This window comes from Tachyglossus aculeatus, chromosome X1 (genome assembly GCF_015852505.1).
Source record: "Tachyglossus aculeatus isolate mTacAcu1 chromosome X1, mTacAcu1.pri, whole genome shotgun sequence".
NCBI lineage: Eukaryota > Metazoa > Chordata > Mammalia > Monotremata > Tachyglossidae > Tachyglossus > Tachyglossus aculeatus.
The window spans coordinates 26,058,686-26,080,349 of record NC_052101.1 but is presented as its reverse complement, the minus strand read 5'-3'; the positions used below and the strand labels follow the sequence as shown (position 1 = coordinate 26,080,349).

The window sequence follows — 21,664 nt, the reverse complement described above, 5'->3', positions numbered from 1 at the left end:
GGGGGGCTCACAGTTTTAATCCCCATTTACAGATGAGGGAACTGAGGCACAGAGAAGTGAAGTGACTTGCCCAAAGTTACACAGCTGACAGAGAGACAGCTGACAGGTTGAGTTTAGTGTGTGTGTGTGTGTGTGTGTATGAGTGTATAGATCTGAGGTATATGTGTGTGTGTGTGTATATATATATATAAATCACAGACTTTTATATATATATATATATATATATATATATGTATATACACATGTACATAAGTCTTTGATTTAGATGAGCTTACAGGCATACACAAAAATGCACATGAACTAAAAGTTACCATTTGTTTTCAGGTAGGTGTGTTTCATAATATTTCAGCTCTCTGCGTTAATAAAGGTTTTTTGAAGATTTTCAGCCTGTTGACGCTGTGATAACAAGACCATTTATTATAGTAAGGAAAATTACCTTATATAGTAGCCCCAGTGGCTCCATTTACTTTGTGCAAAGAAACCTTGAATCCCTCCTTTGTTATACTGTGTTTAGGTTTACAAAGCTTCCTTTTTGAAAAGTAAAAAGAAATAAAACCTTTTCGCAGCTAGAGTTAGTCAGAAAGAAAGAATGTAGGGTGATTGGTTTGCTGGTAATTCTCACATTCAAAGCCAGCCATCTTAACTTGCATTTTTTTCTCTATTTTAAGATGAATTTTTTAATGAAATGCTATTACCTTTGAAAAGTATATATAAAATGTATTTGTAAATAAAGACAAAATGGTAAAACATTTATTATAATGTAAACATATCTTCTGTGAATTAAAATTATTTGAAGATGAAGAAGTGAGGGGTACGAAGGAATTTTCTGTCCCACCAGATGTGTTGGTTTGAGAGACTTTTTAAAATGTGCCATTACTTTTGTGAAACAATAATTTGGTTTTGAAGTCATCATACAGTTTTAATACACTTTTTTATACAGTTTTTTATAAGGCCCCATGAGATTCTATCCCAGTAACTGGCATGCAAATTAATAAAATATTTAATCAGAGTAAAACCTCAATAATTCACGCCCCACTAGTCCGGAACTAGTTATAATTCAGACCTCCCTTTGTTCCCTTTGACAGCTGCCAAAAGAAGGACTTTGAGCTTCAGAAGTTTTTCATCTACGCTGTGGTTAACAAAGCCTCAGGTAAGGTGAAGGCAGCAGGAGATATGATAAGCAACAGGCAGTTATTGAGGACAGCAAGGAGAGAGGGAGACAGAGAGAGAGACAGACAGACAGACACACAGAGACACAGAGACAGAGAATATGACAACCAACACCACACTCTAGGCAAAGAAAAAGAAATATACTGATACATACAAGAAGCTTAGTATAAGCAGTCATACAGAAACACACACACATCCGTATAATACTGTATAAACTTTTTTATAATGAGTAAATGTCCCCAATTCAGGCCTTTCACTATTTTTTACTGGACTACTTCTAAAGTCCCACTAAATGAGGTTCAACTAAAGTAGGGTTTAATTAATCATTTCCAATACGCACTCAGAATGGACAGTGATTCCTATTAAAAGCCGACATTCCAACACTTTCAGCATGTTTTTGTTCTTTTTGGTGGCACTTATTAAGTGCCTGCTATTTTGCAAGCACTGAACTAAGTCTGAGGTAGATACAAGGCAGTCACCTAATCACCACCCTCCCAGCATTGCGTTTATGTACTTACTTTTAAACTTTGTATCTTTCTCGTACTCATAATTTATTTGAGGGCTTGTATTGCATCTACAGAATTAACGCTAAAAACTCTACTGATTGATTGATTGCCATAGACATAGACGTCCGTTACCTATTATATCAGTCTTCCATCTAGACAAACAGATGAGTCTGAGAGTTCAAAACTGAAAACTCATGAGAAGAAATTGTATATAGAGACAGTGGTTTATGCAGTGCTCTTTGTATCCTCTCTGCCTCCCAGCCATGTTCCCATTGGGGCAAGAAGTGTATACTTAAGTATATATATACTGTACAGTATATACATATATCCTGTATATATGTGCATATATACATATATATGTATACATATATATACATATACATATATGTATATATGTTTGTACATATTTATTACTCTATTTTACTTGTACATATCTGTTCTATTTATTTTATTTTGTTAGTATGTTTGGTTTTGTTCTCTGTCTCCCCCTTTTAGCCTGTGAGACCACTCTTGGGTAGGGACTGTCTCTATATGTTGCCAACTTGTACTTCCCAAGCGCTTAGTACAGTGCTCTGCACACAGTAAGCGCTCAATAAATACGATTGATTGATTGATTAAGTGTCCAGCCTGTTGCAGAGCACTCAGAAAGGGTTTTGTGCAATCCTTAGCGCCTTTTCTCCAGCCTCCATTTACACTTGAAGTGACCATACTGCGAAGAGTGAAACAATAGATTGACATTATGACTGTAGTGAGCATTGCTACTCTCCCAGCAATCCCTTAAACTGCAGAAGAATAACCACCTCCTTTGCGTACTCTACCCATATCACCATAAAATGGATAGAGGTGTGGAACAGAAACAGGTTTATTTGCTTAATCTGTAATTTATTTCAGTGTCTGTCTCCCCTGCTTAGATAAGCTCCTCAAGAGTTGAGATAATAATAACAATAATAATAATGATGGTATTTGTTAAGCGCTTACTATGTGCAAAGCACTGTTCTAAGCGCTGGGGAGGTTACAAGGTGGTCAGGTTGTCCCACGGGGGCTCACAATCTTCATCCCCATTTTACAGATGAGGTAACTGGGGCACAGAGAAGTTAAGTGACTTTCCCAAAGTTACACAGCAGACAATTTGGCGGAGTCGGAATTTGAACCAATGACCTCTGACTCCAAATCCCGTGTTCTTTCCACTGAGACACGCTGCTTCTAGAGATCATTTCTGTAGCTTGGTACAGTGCTTCACAGAGAGTAAGCATTCAGTAAATGCTGTTGATACACTGCAGAAGAGGGAAAGGTAAGTAGACATTAAAGAAGGTAAAGAAAATGAGTGATCAAATTCTGTGTAGATGTATTTCTTCCAGAGTGTTATTAAAAATGCCTCCGTGTTGTAAATGCTGACTTTCTTTGATAAAGTATGAAATTACAAAATAACAAATCTAATCACACCTTAATCTTGTTAAATTGAAACACTGTAATTTACATTCAAATTTCACATATGGCCAACCTTGCAAGCACAGTGTGTATGAGTCTAAGCTCAATTTAGAATATTAAATAGGGAGTATTTCATATCTCTCCTCCCAACTCCATGTAGGTCCATGTAAGATTTTCCCTGAAAAGAAAAAAAAATACCTGTGATCATTTTTAAGCTAAAAATGAATTCATTTCCAACAGCCCGATTCTCATGAGCAATTCTATGATAAAGAAACCAGGGTTTGTTTCATTTGTAGGGCAGACGCTATGGGAAGGAAATAGATTTCAACTGCATGATTCCCAAGGACTATGACAAGCCATTACATATAAAAATGTTATTTTAATTTCAAAAAGAACTGTAAACAATCTAGTATTTTACTCTAGCACCGTTTAAAAGTACCTGGGGATTTCATGGATTAAATATTATGACTTGGCAAATGGGGCCTAAGCTTCTAGATCCAAACCATTACGAGTGAGAGACTGAGCTAGGGAGAAAGAGAACAAAGTATTTCCTCTAAGTCCACAGACCAAAAAATACAGCTCTTTTCTGTATTCTACTTAGAACTTGAGGACTCCCCTGATTGTACAGTGTTTTTTATTAGAATGGGATGCAAATTCACTTCCTTAGAGTGATACATGCTCACACATCAAAATCAATCTTTCAGTATAGAAAGTGACCAGGGGAGAAGAGGATGCAGTATTTTTTACTTTTTTCTATATAAATGATCTTGGGGCCCTTCATATCCAGCTCCACAAACTGGATACTTCTTGGTAGAGCCTGGGGCAGAGATACTCCTTAAAAAAAACTCCTTGTTCCCCTACACTTACTTCCCCTAGCCCCTATCTATCTTCTTGAAGGTTTATTAAATATCCTTTTGTACATATCCATTCTATCTAAATTTTCCTGTTCATTCTCCAGGAAAAAATTAAGAAACATAAATTGTGGGACGGATCCGCTTCCAGCATTTTGAAACTGGATGATTTTCAGTGAACAATCTGCTGTTTATTAGTGATAATAATAATAATAATAATGGCATTTATTAAAAACTTACTATGTGCAAAGCACTGTTCCAAGTGCTGGGGGGGGTACAGGATAATCAAGTTGTCCCACGTGGGGCTCACAGGCTTCATCCCCATTTTACAGATGAGGGAACTGATGCCTGGAGAAGTGAAATGACTTGCCCAAAGTCACACAGCTGACAATTGGCGGAGCCGGGATTTGAACCCATGACGTCTGAATCCAAAGCCCGGGCTCTTTCCACTGAGCCACGCTGCTTCTCCAATTTAGAACTCTGTTTACAGGAGAAGCAGTGTGGCTTACTGTGTGGACCACAGGCCTGAGAGTCAAAAGGATCTGGGTTCTAGTCCCAGCTCTGCCACTTGTCTGCTGGGTGATTTGGGACATGTCATTTCACTTCCCTGGGCCTCAGTTACCTCATCTGTGAAATGGGGATTAAGACTGTGAGCTCCATTTGGGCCAGGGACTTTGTCGAACCTGATTTGCTTGTATCCACCCCAGTGCTTAGTAAAGTGTCTGGCATATAGTAAGTGCTTAAAATACCATTATTATTATAATTAGTAGTAGGAGGAGGAGTACTATGAACCTATTTTGCTTGTATTAGGGATTGAGTTTAACATAACCTCACAGTGGTTGAGGATCCTGTTGTCTGCCAGTTGAGGCAAGCTGTTTCATTATCTATGTGACTCTTCTAGAGTTTGGGATCGGACGTCAAACATTCCAGAACAGAATTTTTATATTCAGATTTTAATGGCGATCTAGTCAATGTGATCATTCTTAACTGATAATTGGCTTCAGATTTAAATACTTCACTTAATGTTTGGTAAGTGAATATTAAAATTACCTCATACTGATGTGACTCATTTGCATTGATAAATTTTGCCCATTTCTTGAGCTGAAATATTTTTGAGACCAACTAATTATGGTAGCAAGCGTGACTCAGCAGGACCCCCTTAAATTGGCTCTGTGTATCCACAATCTGCATTATTAACAAGTCATGAATATCTTGATATTAGACTCTTACCATTAGTACTTTGGAATATATTCCTCAGAGAATTTCTGAATTGTGACCTAAAGAATCATTTTTTTTTGAAAGTTTGAATAAACATGGAGGTCATTATATCCCGTAACAAAGTGTAGCTTTGTATTGCCTCCAAATTATTATCAATCAATTAATCAATGTTATTTATTGAGCTCTTACTATGTGCAGAGCACCGTACCAAGCGCACATGAGTACTATACAACCGAATTGACAGACACATTCCCTGCCATTAGCTAGTGTCATTAGAACTCTGAAACATTGCATAAAATATATTTCCAATTTATGCTCGTCTTTTAAACATCATTCCTTTGCATTCATTGTGTCCTGTGGTGGAAAGCTATGTAATTTACTTGATGAGAGATGTAGGAATGTGTTTTGTTAAATTTGGATTATCTGTTGAACAGTTGTTTAAATGGGACTGCATATAAAACTTAGGTTAAAACTGATTTTGTGTATCATATAATCACTAGATGGCCTGAAAAACAAGAGTTTGGGATTTTTCACTGGGCCGAACAACTGAACCACTAAACACGTTTAATGTAGCCATTATATTAACCTATACTTCTGTTTGTTTTATCCTCAGGAAAAAGACAGTGTGATCTTGAACTAACAGTGGCTAGAGCATAGTAAATTATCTTATTCTGTGTGGTCCCAAGGACATAGGTGTGCAAGCTTTGGTTCGGGAACTTGAAATCTCACAATGTTCTAGTCTTTATATAGACAGTCGGCGGAGGTGGTGGTTGGCAGTAGAAAATGGGACTGCCACTTTCCCTTCTGCCCCTGCCTCTTTCTCCCAGTTCCTGAGTCCTAATGAAGGTGGAGTTATGGGCTGCATGATCATAGGATTCTGTTCACTGAACCTTTAAGCTTGTTTTGGGGAGGGAACGTATCTACAGACTCTGTTGTCTACAGTCTCTTTTAGACTGTGAGCCCACTGTTGGGTAGGGACTGTCTCTATGTGATGCCAATTTGTACTTCCCAAGCGCTTAGTACAGTGCTCTGCACATAGTAAGCGCTCAATAAATACGATTGATTGATTGATTGATTGTTGTATTGTTTTCCCCCAAGTACTTAGTACAGTGCTCTGACTGTCTGAAATCTGGGATGGGGCTTTTTCATTCCCTGCAGCAGAACAAGCAAGGGTGGAGAGAAACTTTGAAGATCAGAGATGCCTTTCAACCCCGAATCCTAGCCATCAAGAGGCTCGATCTTGGCCAGGCTATATGAAATAAACAATCACCAGCCAGCAGACTTCTCTGAGAATGACAATATATTTGTGAAGCAGCCTGGCCTAGTGGATATAGCACGGGCCTGGGATCCAGATGGACCTGGGTTCTAATCCCTGCTCCACCACCTACCTTCCATTTGACCTTGGGCAACTCACTTAATTTCTCTGGGCCTCAAGTACCTCATCTGTAAAATAAGGATTTAAACTGTGAGCCCCATGTGGGACAGAGACTTTGTCCAAGCTGATTAGCTTGTATCTACCCCAGGTCTTAGAACAGTGCCTGGTACATAATAAGCATTAACAAATATCATTAAAAAGTCAAAAACAACCGTGACCTTTGCTATCTAAATTGGCCAGAAAAATCCAATTTGTTATTAGTAGTAGTAGTGGTGGTAATAGTAGTAGCAGTATATTGTTATGCACTTATATAGGGCATAAATCTGAATTTGTACCAAACTAGAATCCACAGGACAAAAATTGATTCAATATCCGCTGGCTGTAGTGTGACAGTGTGGCCAAATTTATTTTTCCCTTGTAGCCAGATTTCGTGGATATCTGCTGTTGCAGATGGAGAAATGGAAGCTGTCAGTTGAATGCAGCCCTTGACCAGGATGAGAGTATGGATTAGTACAAAGTACAAATTCTATAAAATAGTTGGCCTGACTCTGTGCATGACAGCTAACTCTAGACAAAGAGAATTTATCCCTTTGTCTTGAAAATCAAGTCTTTGAAAAATAGAGATTGGGTTCCAGAGATAGAAGCTTGCTTTGCTATACGGCTTATCAGTCCTCAGATTTCAAGCCTATGGGCCATTAGCAAGCCTTCTTGTAGTCGATCTTACTTGATCATTGCTAGAAGGATGCAGAAAAAGTGAATTGAGTTTAGAGATTAAAATTAACACCTTGAACAGCATATGGAGCAAAGAGCTAGTTACTGCAGACTGAGGGCATCTGAATTTGAGGCTGCTGTAGGTGTTTTACTCATTAGACTAGAAAGCAGAAGGTATAACTAAGGACAATCAATCTGCATGTTTTTAGTGACTATACAAACATTTCGTCTGAAAGCTTTGCAAGTGTTAGGAATAATCTTTCAACAAAGAAGAAATGTGTTCTGGTTGTGATTGTCTTCAGAAACTATTGCACGATCTAAGTGTTTACCACCTTCCCTTGAAAAGTAGATACAAATTCTACCCATTGTTTAGTTGTGAAAAGGTATAATTCTGCCACACAATTTTATGGTTCTGGAATGAAAGATGTTTTGAAAATGAAACATTTTGCTTTATGTCATGCTCATTGAATTAAACCAGGCAGAAATTTTCTCCCTGTAATCCTTGAAAAGCTATATTTTTCAAAGTTAAGGGAATCTCACTAATAACCCAGGGATACGTTTGCCCATCATTGTGGGTGACGGTGATAGGCATTATTGTGAGGTAATTGGAAAAAAGGGAAATGAAGTTTAGCTTTTTCTATATGTGGGTATTCATTTATATTGTTCTTTCAGAATATAAGTTCTAAGGATAGGATTGTGGCTGTGTGATTTAACTTTGTAAAGTGCTTATCAAAGCACCTTATCCAAAAAGATACTTGTCACCATTACCATATGATTAAATAGCTAATTCTGAGAACCTGTGTGCATATTCTGGAATTTGCGTCTTGTTAAAGATACATCCCCTGATCTCTAGGAGTTTGTAGTGTAATTCCACACTAACATACAAGCAAAAGGACTTAAAGATACAGAAGCAAGAGTATATACTTTAGATGGATGCACACACATTAAATGCAGTATTCATGTTAACACTGATTCTCTCCTTTCAGGCAATGATCCAGCTCTATGAAAGAGTTTGATGCATCTCTTAGATTTCCTTATGAAAGGGATTTTAGAGATTGACACACTCAGTGCATAGGGTGTATGGATCCAGTAGATCAAGGAATAAGTGGTATTTATTGAGGATTTACTCCAGGCAGAATACTGTACTAAGTACTTGGGAGAGTATAGTAGTCGATACCATCCCTGCCTTCAAAGATCTACACTCCAGCCCAGAAGCAGACATTGTAATAAATACCGTTAGGGGAGAACAAGCAAGTTTAAAGATACTTAAGTGCTTATGGGGTAAGGACTCATGTGCACAGGTGATGCAGTAGGATGGAAAATAGTGGGGGGAGTTGAGAAATTAGGAAATCTTCCAGAAGGAGATATGAAGGTTTTGAGGATGGAGGGAGTAGCGGCCTGCCAAATGCAAAGCAGGAGGGAATTCCAGGCAGGAGAGAGGGAGCCGGTGAGAGAGATGAGCGGAAGGCACAGTGAAAAGGTTGTTATTATCGAGGCCAAAGCCTACATGAAACAGGACAACGTGATTATTGAAAATGTGGTTGGATACGTTAGGTGTTGTGGATGAGCATGGACTCCAGGAGCTTATCAGCAGCAATGCTTATCCCCCAGGATTAGGCATGAGGTATTTTTGTGGCTAGTGGAAACTGTACAGCAGTGAAAGTGGGGAAATTGCCAGCAAACGGTCTGTACTTTTTTGATGAGGTGCTTCTCATTTCCCTTTGCTGCCTGACTTTCTCATTGTAGGTCACTGGCGTTTTATCGGAAGCGGTTATTTCACTGCTTAACATGCATGTCAACATTTTGACTATATTAACTAGTAGTGTAGAGTGAACGTAGACCTTTCAGAAACAATGGTCTTGTAGTAGCAGCTCTATAACTAGGGAATAATTAGTCAATCAATGAGTCAGTGTTGTTTACTGAAACACCTATTACATGCTAGGCCCAGTGCTAAGTGCTTGGGGAAGTATCACAGTAGCAGAAACACTTTCTCCACCTTCATGGATGCCTAAATGTTAATGTGAGAGACAAAAGAGGTTGCTTCCAGATAAGAAAATCTGGAAAAGGACAGGAAAATTCAGGTAGCAGTGCAAACACAGGATGGAACAACTGAATAGATGACAAGGTACATATAATGTATAAATTTATACTTTAAACCATATACTGTATAATGTATAACCACAGAAACATGAAATTTTCCTTTTACAGTTGTCTATCTCTTCAGCATTGATGCTTTACGTTCAGTTTCTTCTCATGTAACAGTCACGGGTGTATGGTACCCTGATGAGGTATGCCTTTGGATGAACCCCCTCAGGGGGAGCCAAATGATTTGAGATAACCATGCAGACTCCTCCAGACATTGGCCTTTCCATTGCAACTCATAATGCCATTGTAAAAATGGAGCAACCTTGAAAACTGGAAGACCAAAGATAATTTTTATGGCCAGGAGCATCTTTGAACCATGGTATTCTTTTTTTTTTTTGTATAGATCGCACGTGCCTACCTAAGTTAATGAAGGAAAAGTGAAGACTTGCTACTCATCATTTTAATACAGTTTGAAAGTTTCCAAAAGAGAAATTTTCATTTGTCTCAAGATGATGTGTGTGTGTGCGTCTAGGCTTGTGGTTAAGTTGTCTGAATGATAAATAGTGCTCTAAGTAAGTTGCAGACTATATGTAAGGGAGAAAACAGTATTGGATTTGAAAGTTTTTAGATAAAGTAGAATCCAATTTTTCCTTGAAAGCTATGATGAATGTCAACCACTTTTTGGCTGGAATTCTTTTTAGACATATCCTAATGGAGTTTTAAGGATCAAAAATTTATCTTTCTAATTTCAAGTGAGTAATAACCTGGAATGATTCTCCTACTACTGCTGTTTTTAGAGAAGGTTAATTCTTGAAACAGTCCCCTCTGAAATATAGACAGCATTGATTATTGAATAAATGCCACTTTTTAGTTTTCTTTTTAACTTCATCTCTGATGCAGGAAAATTAATTCCCCTTGTTACTTAAGAACCCAGATAAATCATGCAGAATGATATCTACCCTTCCTCTTGTAAATGAGGAAAACAGGGGTATAATAAGATTTTCATCTTCAAGCTCTTTTTAGTATAGAATCATTTTTTATTGCCATGTCTGGAAGGATGGAATTTAGGATGAGCCTGCTATTTCCCTGCCTAACAGTGGTGACTGTCTCAGAAGGTGCTCTTTGGGGTGCTGGGGGTTGAGGCTTTGAAAGCCCTGGTATGGGAGTGTCCATTTAATGGCATCACTAAATTCCCATTTCATCAGCTCTGAGAGTTTTCCGGAAAACTGATGAGGTCAGTCCCTCCTCTCTGCATATGGCTGGAATTCCAGGTGGGCTCCTCTGTGCAGTCTGTACATAGTCATTGAGTATTAATGAATTGTTTATTTTTGTACATGGGTAAAATTGGATTTCTGAGAAACTGTATTTCATGAAAGTTGAGTTTTATTTGAGCTTTTACACTTATGGTTGACGTAACAATAGCAATTACAATCAGAGTGCAATGCAATAGACTTGGCAGAGACATTCCCTGCCCACAATAAGCTTACACTCTAGAAGGGGAAAGGATACTAATATGAATAATTTATATCATTTAAAGGTATATAAATAAGAGTTGTGGTGCTGAACAAAAGTGCTGTACGCAATCTCAATAGTGTGTAAACTCCTTTAGGAACAGAGAGAGTGTCTATTAATTATTTTCCACAGTAGGTGCTTAATAACTATTGCTGATTGGTTGATATATTCATTCAAGTATATTGTTGAAGTTTACACTGAATTTTTAAAGTGTCCTAAGATTGTCCCTAATCAAGTGAGTTGAATCTGGGGCTCCTCTCTCTTGCTATTTTAGCATAACCATGACTGTTGAGAAGTACCAGGTCGCATATGCTATTCCACCATGAAGGTGGCCAAGAATCTGCAGGAGATAGGTGGAATCAACCAATGGACTTTATTGAGCATTCACTATGTGCAGAACACTGCACTCACACTCTTGGGAGAGTACAATACAATAGAATTAGCATACGGGGCCCCTGCCTTTAATGAACTTACAGTCTAGAGATGCAAGACAACATTGCCAAACTTCTGCTCCTCAGTTCTGCTTTCTTCCCTGGCACCTCTCTTGATTCCAGATCTCTTGGCAGTCTTCCCACTACCAACCTAAATGTGCATACCAAAGTTGGCCCTGCCCAATCAATCAATCAGTCAATCAATCAATCATATTTATTGAGCGCTTACTGTGTGCAGAACACTGTACTAAGCGCTTGGGAAGTACAAGTTGGCAACATATAGAGACAGTCCCTACCCAACAGTGGGCTCACTGAACACACCCTTTCTTCATTCCCTCTTTGCAGCCACAATCCCGTTTATGTGATTGGTAAGAGAAAAGCAGGTGGAAAAATTATGTTTCAATTTCCTGGCTCTACATTCGGATCTAAAAGTTGTCAACTTTAAAGAAGTTTTATACTTGACATGTCCTTGGTAATTCTGACTTGTATCATCTAACTAGTAACATTGCCTTTAAAGCCACTGGTAAGGACTTTCTGTTGATATTGGAGGTGGATGAGCAACCACTGGAGGACCACATAGAAGCGCTGAGTCCTGTTGTGTGCAGGGAACGTGTCTACCAATCTATGATATTGTTCTCTCCCAAGTGCTTACTTAGCACAGTGCTCTGCACAAAGTAAGTGCTCAATAAATACCACTGATTAATTGTTTGGTTGATCTTAGAATATGAGCCAAAGAGCAAGAGGAATGCGTTTTGCATGGTGTATGGTGCCTTGATCATTACAGGCAATCAGGGTCCCAGTCTGCAAGGGAAAACATGTTCAACATTGAGGAAAAATTCCTGAATCTGGAAACAACAGTTTTATTGCTAAAGCATCCTAAGGAGGAGCTGGTAACCTGTGTCAGTTTTTGTTGCAACAACAGTAAATTGTTTGTGGCTATACAGATAGGTTTATTGGTGATAAAATACATTCTGGGGTGTGGATCACGATTGGACCGGAATAACAGCATTGCTCCCTAGGGAGGATGTTTTTATTACTCTTATTACTTGTCTGTGTATCTCCCAGGTGGTGTAAATATGGCTACATAATTAGTTTTCACACCAATCCACATCTGCTTTTATCTTAGCTTATATGATAGTACCATTTATCTCCCACTGCTATAAGCCAGTAGATTCCAACACTCACCAGAAAGTTCTTTTACACAGTTTTCCAGGGCACAAAGGCAGCCAAGGCTAAAATGGAACAATGTTAGGGTGAAGATGGAAAGATCTGACATGCAGTCTGCCAGTCAAGCAAGGATTCCAGGAGGCAAGATTTTAGGGGGAAACAGGGATATTCTTACACAAGTGGAATGTGACAAGGCTATAATTATCAATGGATCCATTGCCTGGACACTCATGACCAGGTAGTGAACCAGCCAGATGAGTAGAGGGAAGGTGTCAACCAGTAGTTCACAGATTGTTTTGATTTTGCCCCCTCCCGTTGCCGTCCTCCTCCCATCCTGGCTGCAATTTGGCATTTTCAGGCAAGAATCGTTTGGATTTTTGTTACCTCTCAAAACTATTCATGTATGTGAGTATGACTGAAAATATCAATGCATAACTGACACTCCCTTCCAAGTTGTTTGCCTTTAAAAATATGTCTTTGTTGCACTAATGGGTTTGTACCTTGTACTTCCCAAGTGCTTAGTACAGTGCCCTGCACACAGTAAGTGCTGAATAAATATGATTGAATGAATGAATACCATGTCTGGCTTGTCTCTGCTTTCAAATTTGCATCTTTGTAACTCGATCTTCACCAAACCTTCGCTGAAGAAATGCAACTCCTCTCTCGACTGATGCCAGCCAAGCTAGTCCATCTGCTGTAGTGGTCTCTAAACAGCTCAGTGGTGTCCTGCGTTGTTTGAGATTCTGCTTCATTAAGCCTTTAAATTGTGTATTTTTCCCTCATGTCTTGCACATGTCCTTTTCGGGACACTATAAGGCACCTGCTTGAATGTATTATAATAATAATAATAATAATTGTATTTGTGCCAGGCATTATGTGCCAGGCACTATACTAAGCATTGGAATGGATACAAGCAAATCGGGTTAGGCACAGTCCCTGTCCCAGAAGGGGCTTACAGTCTTAATCCCCATTTTACAGATGAGGTAACGAAGGCCCAGAGAAGTTAAGTGACTTGTCCAGGGTCACAAAGCAGACAAGCAGCAGAACTTGGATTAGAACCCAAGTTTTTTTTAACTCCCAGACCCTTGCTTTATCCACTAGGCCACACTGCTGCTGTTCTCAAATGTCCTGCCCAGCAAAGCTGTGTTGCTGAGGTTATTGTTCCAATGCTAGTGAGCTGATCCCATTGCAGGGCTCCATTACTGATAATCTCATCCTACTCTCTGATATTGAGAATGGTTCCTTGGTGACGTTGTTGAAACTACTCAAGAAAACTTGGTATGCCTTCCCTACTAGTAATTGTAGTAATAGTATATATTAAGCCCTTACTGTGTGCAGAGCATTGTACTAAGTGCTGTGAGAGAATACACAGATGGTAATTAGACATGGCCCCTTTCCCTTGAGGGACTCACAACCTGGAGGGTCCAGGTCTTCCAAATATTAACTTCTTCTCAGTGCCTCAGTTTCCTCATCTGTAAAATGAGGATTCAAAACCTTTTCTCCCTTCTACTTAGACTGTTAGCCCCATATGAGAGAGAGACCATGTTGGACCTGGTCACCCCAGCACTTACTGCAGTGCTTTGTTCATAGTTTGCACTTAACCAATGCCACAGGTATAATTAATCAATTATAATTAATCTGGGCCTGTCATGACATGCTGTAGTTTTCCTAGCTTGTGTGGGCGAGGGTGAGTTCTTATCCCATTGGCAGGGTTAGGGATCTCCCATTGGCAGTGGGGGCAGCCCAGGGTGATGAAAAGGGGAGATCTAAAGATGGACTACTGCCGTTCTAAACTCTCCTACCTGCCCTTGTCCCTCTGGAGTGAAGTTCAAGTGATGGAAGCAGAATTGATCATCTCCTACCCAGAGCCAGAGAAAAAATTCAGATCAAAGACAAGCTAAATCTCAGACCAGAGCCAGAAATTAACAGTGCACTCTCACCTTCTCTGTCCAGTTATGCCTCCGTTGCATCCTCCCGTACATTCACTCACTTGTATTTATTGAGCGCTTACTGTGTGCAGTGCTTGGAAAGTACAGCTTGGCAACAGATAGAGACAATCTCTACCCAACAACGGGCTCACAGTCTAGAAGGGGGGAGACAGACAACAAAGCATCAAAATAGAGTTTATATATATATATATCTATATATATCTATATATAGATATATATATATATCGTTAATAAAATAAATAGAATAATAAATATGTGCATATATACACAAGTGCTGTAGGGCAGGGAGGGGGGTAGAGCAGAGGGAGGGAGTCAGGGCGACAGAGCAGGGAGGAGGAGCAGAGGAAAAGGGGGGCTTTGTCTGGGAAGGCCTCCTGGAGGAAGTGAGCTTTCAGTATGGCTTTGAAGTGGGGGCAGTGAGCTAATTTGGCAAATGTGAGGATGGAGGGCATTCCCAGCCAGAAATAGGAGGTAGGAGGGAGGGCTCCACTCAGCCTTATATGGGACTAGCCTGTGCCAAGGGGTAATCTCTACCTTCATCTTCAATTCATTCATTCAGTCGTATTTATTGAGCACGTACTGTGTGCCGAGCACTGTACTAAGCGCTTGGGACGTACAAGTCGGCAACATATAGAGACGGTCCCTACCCAGCAACAGGCTCACAGTCTAGAAGGGGGAGACAGACAACAAAACAAAACATGTACGGCTCCACATTTCTACCTTCTTTGGGACCTGCTCCACGGAGCATGCTACAGCTGCCTTCTCATTGTTACCATCACTTGTATTACTGCCTTGACAAACTCCCTGCCCTCTGCCCTACTCCTTCTCTGATACTTCAGCCCTGGCCCAAATGTTTAGGATTGGAAGATCTGGACCCCACTCCTTTGGAAGGATGAGATCTAGGAGAGTGCAAATCAGGTGAGCTCTAAAGCATTGCTAAGAATCCTGATTTTCTTCCCTCCTTTGGAGACCTTTGGGTCTCATTGGAGACCAAAATCAACCTGATTCAGGGGCCAAGTGAAAAACAAACTGACAGTTGTGGTGATGAAATATCTTTGCCCCCACATCCTGGGAGACCCATATCAATAACTGTCTCCGTGGCCTGGTTGCCCTCTCTGATCCCCTCGATTGGTTCTTCAATTGAAGCAGGAGCTGGAATCAATCAGCACTTTTTGAGCAGTTACTATATAGAGAACACTGTACTAAAATCTTGAGAGAATATAGCAGAATTAGCAGATACACACCCTGCCCATAACAAGTTTACAGTCTAGAGGGACCTTACAGTCTAGAAGGGTTTACAAGTATATATGTATATATGTTTGTACGTATTTATTACTATATTTATTTATTTATTTATTTTACTTGTACATATCTATTCTATTTATTTTATTTTGTTAGTATGTTTGGTTTTGTTCTGTCTCCCTCTTTTAGACTGTGAGCCCACTGTTGGGTAGGGACTGTTTCTATATGTTGCCAACTTGTACTTCCCAAGCGCTTAGTACAGTATTCTGAACACAGTAAGCGCTCAATAAATGTGATTGATTGATTGATTGATTGATTGATTAACCACATCTCCAGAGAATGGGGCTTGGTTTTTGAAATTTTTATAGTGGAAATTTCCTCTGTTCCTGAAATTTATTTGGGGCAAACCTGTCAGCCCAAGCTAACATTTGCAGATTGCTGAGTAGACAGAGCTTTTTTTAGGAGACAGAATGATTATTCCTGCTCCATAATCTGTCCCGGAATCCTTGATGTGTACGCATCCTTAGTCGACAGACTGCAGTAGGTCTTCTCAATGCTAACCCAATCTCCCCATCTTGCTGTTCCTCACAGCAACCACCAGCATCCAGGTACCATCATCAATCGTATTTATTGAGCGCTTACTGTGTGCAGAGCACTGTACTAAGCGCTTGAGAGAATGAAATGAGCTGTGAAGCCCCAGAGTTCCTGGACAACCTATGTCAGTTGGGTAGAACAAGCAGTAAACTGGTCATCAATCCGTGCTTGGATGCCCGGGTAATGTTTTTGGCTCAATCTGAGGCACTGTGAAAATAGTTAATTTTGTCAGATTAATTTTGGTTTGAGTAGAAAGAGAACAGGGACACATTTGGACCAGATAGGACATGAGAGCTCAGGCCATTGTTTGGGAAGTAAGTGTGGATTTGCCCCATGCAGGCACAACCTTGAGCAACGATATTGCAGAGAGCAGTTCTGCAGCAGTCATTAGGGAAGAGAATGTGATTATCCACACAGAATCATCATCATTTCACCTATTATTGAAAGGCAGCCACCTCTAAAATGAAACGTATCCTCTAGTTCTTTGTTCCCTGCACAGAAATATTACAATATAGCAAAGTTCAGTCGAGAAGCTACCAGTCTGAGTAAATTAAGCAGAATTCTGGGTTTAAAATATTGGCACGGAAAACTCTTTTTGTCCCTTTATTATTACTTTATCGTTAATACTGCCAGAGTAGCAGAGTAAGAATTTTTAATTAAAATGCATGTTAGACGAAAGTAACTACAGTAAATTAACTTTGTCCTTCTTGTAAAAATGAAATGTGTTAGAATATTGGCTTCCCATGGGTACGCTACTCTTATTGGCATTAGTGGGAGTGCAGAAATTTAGCCTGCTAATTCTCTGGTACTCTCCCAAGCACTAAGAACACTGTTCTGCACAAAGTGCTCAATAAATACTGTAGCTTGATTAATTATACAGTATGGCCTAGTGATAGAGCATGGGCCTGGGAGCATGGATCTGATTCTAATCCCAGCTCCACCATTGTCTGCTGTGTGACCTTGGGCAAGTCATTTCACTTCCTCTGCCTAATTTACCTCATCAGTAAAATGGGGATTAATAATAATGATGGCATTTGTTAAGCACTTACTTTGTGCCAAACACTGTTCTAAGCGCTGGAGGGGATACAACGTAATCAGGTTGTCCCACATAGGGCTCACAGTCTTAATCCCCATTTTACAGATGAGGTAACTGAGGCCCAGAGAAGTGAAGTGTCTTGCCCAAAGTCACACGGATTAAGACTGTGAGCCCCATGTGGGACATGAACTGTTTTCAACCTGATTACTTTCCATATACTCCAGCGCTTAGAATGGTACCTGGAACGTAGTAAGCAATTAATAAACACCATAAAAAGTCCTTATAGCAAAACTTTGCTCTTATATATGCAAATTAGAAAATATAAAATTATATTTGGAGAAAAAAGTTAACGTTAATCCTCCAACCATTTTGGTAATTAAATTAATCAAAACTATCCTTGTCTTGCATATCCAACCCTATAATTCTGGATTATTCTTCACTACAGATGACAAATCAGTTTGAAAATATAATTTTTAAAAGCTTCGAGCTAATATAAAAAAAATCTGAAATGACGTCTGCGTATATTGTCAAGTCAAGGCCTATGGCCTCAGAAAGATGTATGAATATTTTACATCCACTTTAAAATATGAAACCTCTGTTTAAGGCATGCACATTTTTATGCAATTGAAGGACAAGAAAAAAGAAATTATTTTCTCCACCCCTTCTGATTTGGTTAGTCCATTCCTACGTTTTAGGCCACCCTCCCAGTGGGTAAGTATGAAATGTTAGTGCAGACAAGAGTGTTAAGCCAGAGCTTCCTGCGGAGATTCACTATCACAAAGAGTAATACTACTTTATCGATCCCTTCCATACTGCCTCCCCCCGTTGTGTTAAGCCTGTGGCGAATACAAGCTTAACAAAACAAGATCAGGAGATATGACTTACTTTCTGACTTAAAAAAAAAAAAAACAGATGAAAGTATATTTTGTAGGCTTTGGATATTGGTGGAATTTTGCTGTGTAAATGATGAAAGAACCTCAGTAGAGGAAAAGAGGCACGCTGAAACCAGGACTCACACACAAAAGTGTAATCCTGCCACAATTTTATTAAAGTTCAAGCAACTGCACAATATCGATGACTCAATTTTACTAACAGTCTGTGATTTCACTTGTTACTTGAAAGGCAACACTCAGGATTTTTAAAGACAAACAGATTGATTTTCCCAGAAGTATTGATGATTTATGAGCAGTGGCAGTTCAGCTCTTTACAGTTTAATAAAGCATTCTACTAACAAGGGGTTAAAAGAAGTGCATTCCCTGAGAGTTTCTTGTGAACCTGTTTTTAATTGGTGCTGTCCGCATCCTCCCAAAGGTACTGGGAAAGGACTTATACCTCATTGTTGGTGTGATTTTTGTATTTTTCTCACTTTACTTTTGCTACAGTGCAGAATTATGAAGAAAAATATGGCTGTGAACTACCCTTTTAAAGGGCTATTTGTCTCATCAAGTAAATCCTAATGGGAAGAGAGAAATAAAAGGCTGATTTATTTTTACTTTTAATCAAGTCTGATCATTACTGCAATGTAATTACTCCTTTGTGCAATGCATTTTTCAATACGAAATTTATCAGCTGTACTTTTTTGAAAGAGGATTAACCGTTATTCTAGGATTTGTGCAGACTGAAGATATTTTTTCCATTTTTCTTAAACAAATACGAGTTTCAGAGGTGACTGAGGCTTCAGTGCACTTCAAATTAGACTGTGGGAACTTCAGTTAATCAGGACCTTTGCCTTAGCTAGTGTCATCACACCCAGAGAGCATATCCAAAGTGAACTGTAATTTGCCCAAGACATCTTTTTCCCACTTGGACACAATTTATTCACCCCTCCCTCAGCCCCCACAGCACTTATATACATATCCATAATTTATTTACTTATATTAATGTCTGTCTCCATCTCTAGGCTGTAATCTCATTGTGGGCACGGAATGTGTCTACCAACTCTGTTATATTGTACTCTCCTGAGTGCTTAGTACAGTGCTGTGCACACAGTAAGTGTTCAATAAATGTAACTGATTGATAATTGTGGAAAGCTAAATCACAACAGGTACTCTTGCTGAGTGACTAGCCCAGGGAGTTTGTAATCTTCTCACTGAATAAGTAAAAGACATTTTGGGTTTACAGAGGACCTAAAAAAAGGCCCCTTAGTGTTTCAACAGCAGCAATCTCTTGTGAAAAATATATTTTTTTTCTTTCTGTTTAATCGCATGTGATTAATTGGACCAATCCAAGACCACCATGAAATGCTGCCAATTGGATGACAATCTCAGGGATGGGGAGGGTCAGGCTACTCTGGCTTCTCTCCTCCTCATTATCACAGGTTTCAAAAAATCTCTCATCAGGTAATTTTAAAGCTTCTAGGTTTGTATGTGGAGGGATGCTTACCAAGGTACCACAGGAAGCTGTATTTAGTAAGCCCTGCCAACAACCACACACACGGAGCCATCCTCATTTGCTCCTCCTCCTCCTCCTTCTCTTTCTCCTTCTCCTCTTTCTTCTCCTTTGTCTTCTCTTCCTCCTTTTTTTGTCTTTCTGCTCCCTCTTTTCCTTCTCCTCCTCCTCCTTTTTCTTCATTTGGGAAGCAGCGTGGCTTAGTGGAAAGAGTCCAGGCTTGGGCTTGGGAGTTGGAGGTCATGGGTTGGAATCCCCTCTCTGCCACTTGTCAGCTGTGTGACTTTGGGGAAGTCACCAAACTTCTCTGTGCCTCAGTTACCTCATATATAAAATAGGGATTACGACTGTGAGCCCCCGTGGGACAACCTGATCACCTTGTGACCTCCCGAGTACTTAGAGCAGTGCTTTGCACATAGTAAGCACTTAATAAATGCCATTATTATTATTATTTATTTGATTTTTTGTGTTACTCATGAGACCATCTTTTAAGCATCTCCGACCTTCTCTTAGGCATTCCTAAAAGAACGGGAATAAGCTCCAAAAGGCTTATTTGGAGAACAGGCCTTGCTTCAGAAACTCAGAACAAGACATTCTGGTCACATTCCCAGTCCAGCAGAGCTCGTTCTTGACAATGATTCCCTCGATATTTGTAGTGCTTGTCTGAAAGAGGATGCTCAAATTACTGCATCTGTTCTCCATTAATTCAGAAGATATTCTGTAGTCAGGGTTAATGTAATTTTTTTCCAGCATCTTAAGAGATCTTCTCTATATATTGTCCATTTCCCTGTTTAGTGCAGCCCAAAGCTGTCTTGGCACATCGTAAAATTGGGATTCAGATTTAATGTTTACAGCCCTTCAACTCTTGTTTCTTCAGACATCTGGAATCCATGTTTTCAACTCAAATGTGAACTTCTTCATCAATATCTGTTTTTATGAGATGGTTTCCGAATAACAGAAAATAACCTACCTTGAGTATTTCCCTGAATGAATCTGATGGAATATATTAACCAGGAACTTTGTGATTGTCAATTTTAGTCCTAGTTCAGAGTTATACAGTTGAGTGGCCCCAATCTCATGCAACAAAACCTTCTGAGTCTAATATTACTAGTTTTGAATTCCCTAAATACAGAGTGTTGCCTTTGTTTAAGCACTGATTTGGTCTTTGCAGTTGGTTAATCTCTGATATTTATCTCTGTGGCCAAGTCCACATTGGAAAAGTCAAATGTAGAATTGCCCCAGTGTTACAGCTCTTTTAGAATTTGTCTAGCAGGTTTTCTGGCTCTGGCTGAGAAGACCTTTTTTATTAAGAAGGAGCATGGCTAAGTGGAAAGAGCATGAGCTTTGGAATCGGAGGTCATGTGTTCAAATCCTGGCTCCACCAATTGTCAGCTGTGTGACTTTGGGCAAGTCACTCAACTTCTCTGTGCCTCATTACTTCATCTGTAAAATGGGGATTAAGACTGTGAGCCCTCCGTGGGACAACCTGATCACCTTGTGACCTCCCCAGTGCTTATAACAATGTTTTGCACATAGTAAGTGCTTAATAAATGCCATTATAATCATTATTATTATTATTATTAACCAACAACTCAAGCACAGCAAAACTTACTTTGCCTCAGTGATGAGGCTATTTTGGTCTGCATTATTGGGCCAATTTTGAATTACTGCAGGCTGGGCTAGATCCTGCTCAGTGTGAGGTTTCGATTGTGATTCACTAAGCATCCTAGTTAAAGTCTTATAGTTTAAAGAACTATTGATGATAAAACATGAAACACCGTGGCATTGTTAATTACCCCTTTATGCATTTATGCATGTGAAGATAGTTGCATTAACTAACTTAAGTAAACATTAAAAATACCATGTATTAAATTCAGAAGGTAATGGAAGTAGTGAAGTAGATTTTGGCTTCAGTGCAGTGAACATTTAACACATTATTTACTTAGGTAGCTCTTCATTGGAGAACAGCAGTAGGCCTGAAAACTGAGATAACTGCCTGAG

General features: G+C 39.5%; 1 non-coding gene across 1 annotated transcript; it reads left to right on the top strand.

Annotated features, from left to right (window-relative positions):
• The first annotated feature begins 20,902 nt into the window (after positions 1 to 20,902).
• Positions 20,903 to 20,965, top strand: LOC119920613. Its single transcript, XR_005448343.1, has one exon. It is a non-coding gene; the product is annotated as a U7 small nuclear RNA (small nuclear RNA).
• The last annotated feature ends 699 nt before the right edge of the window (positions 20,966 to 21,664 follow it).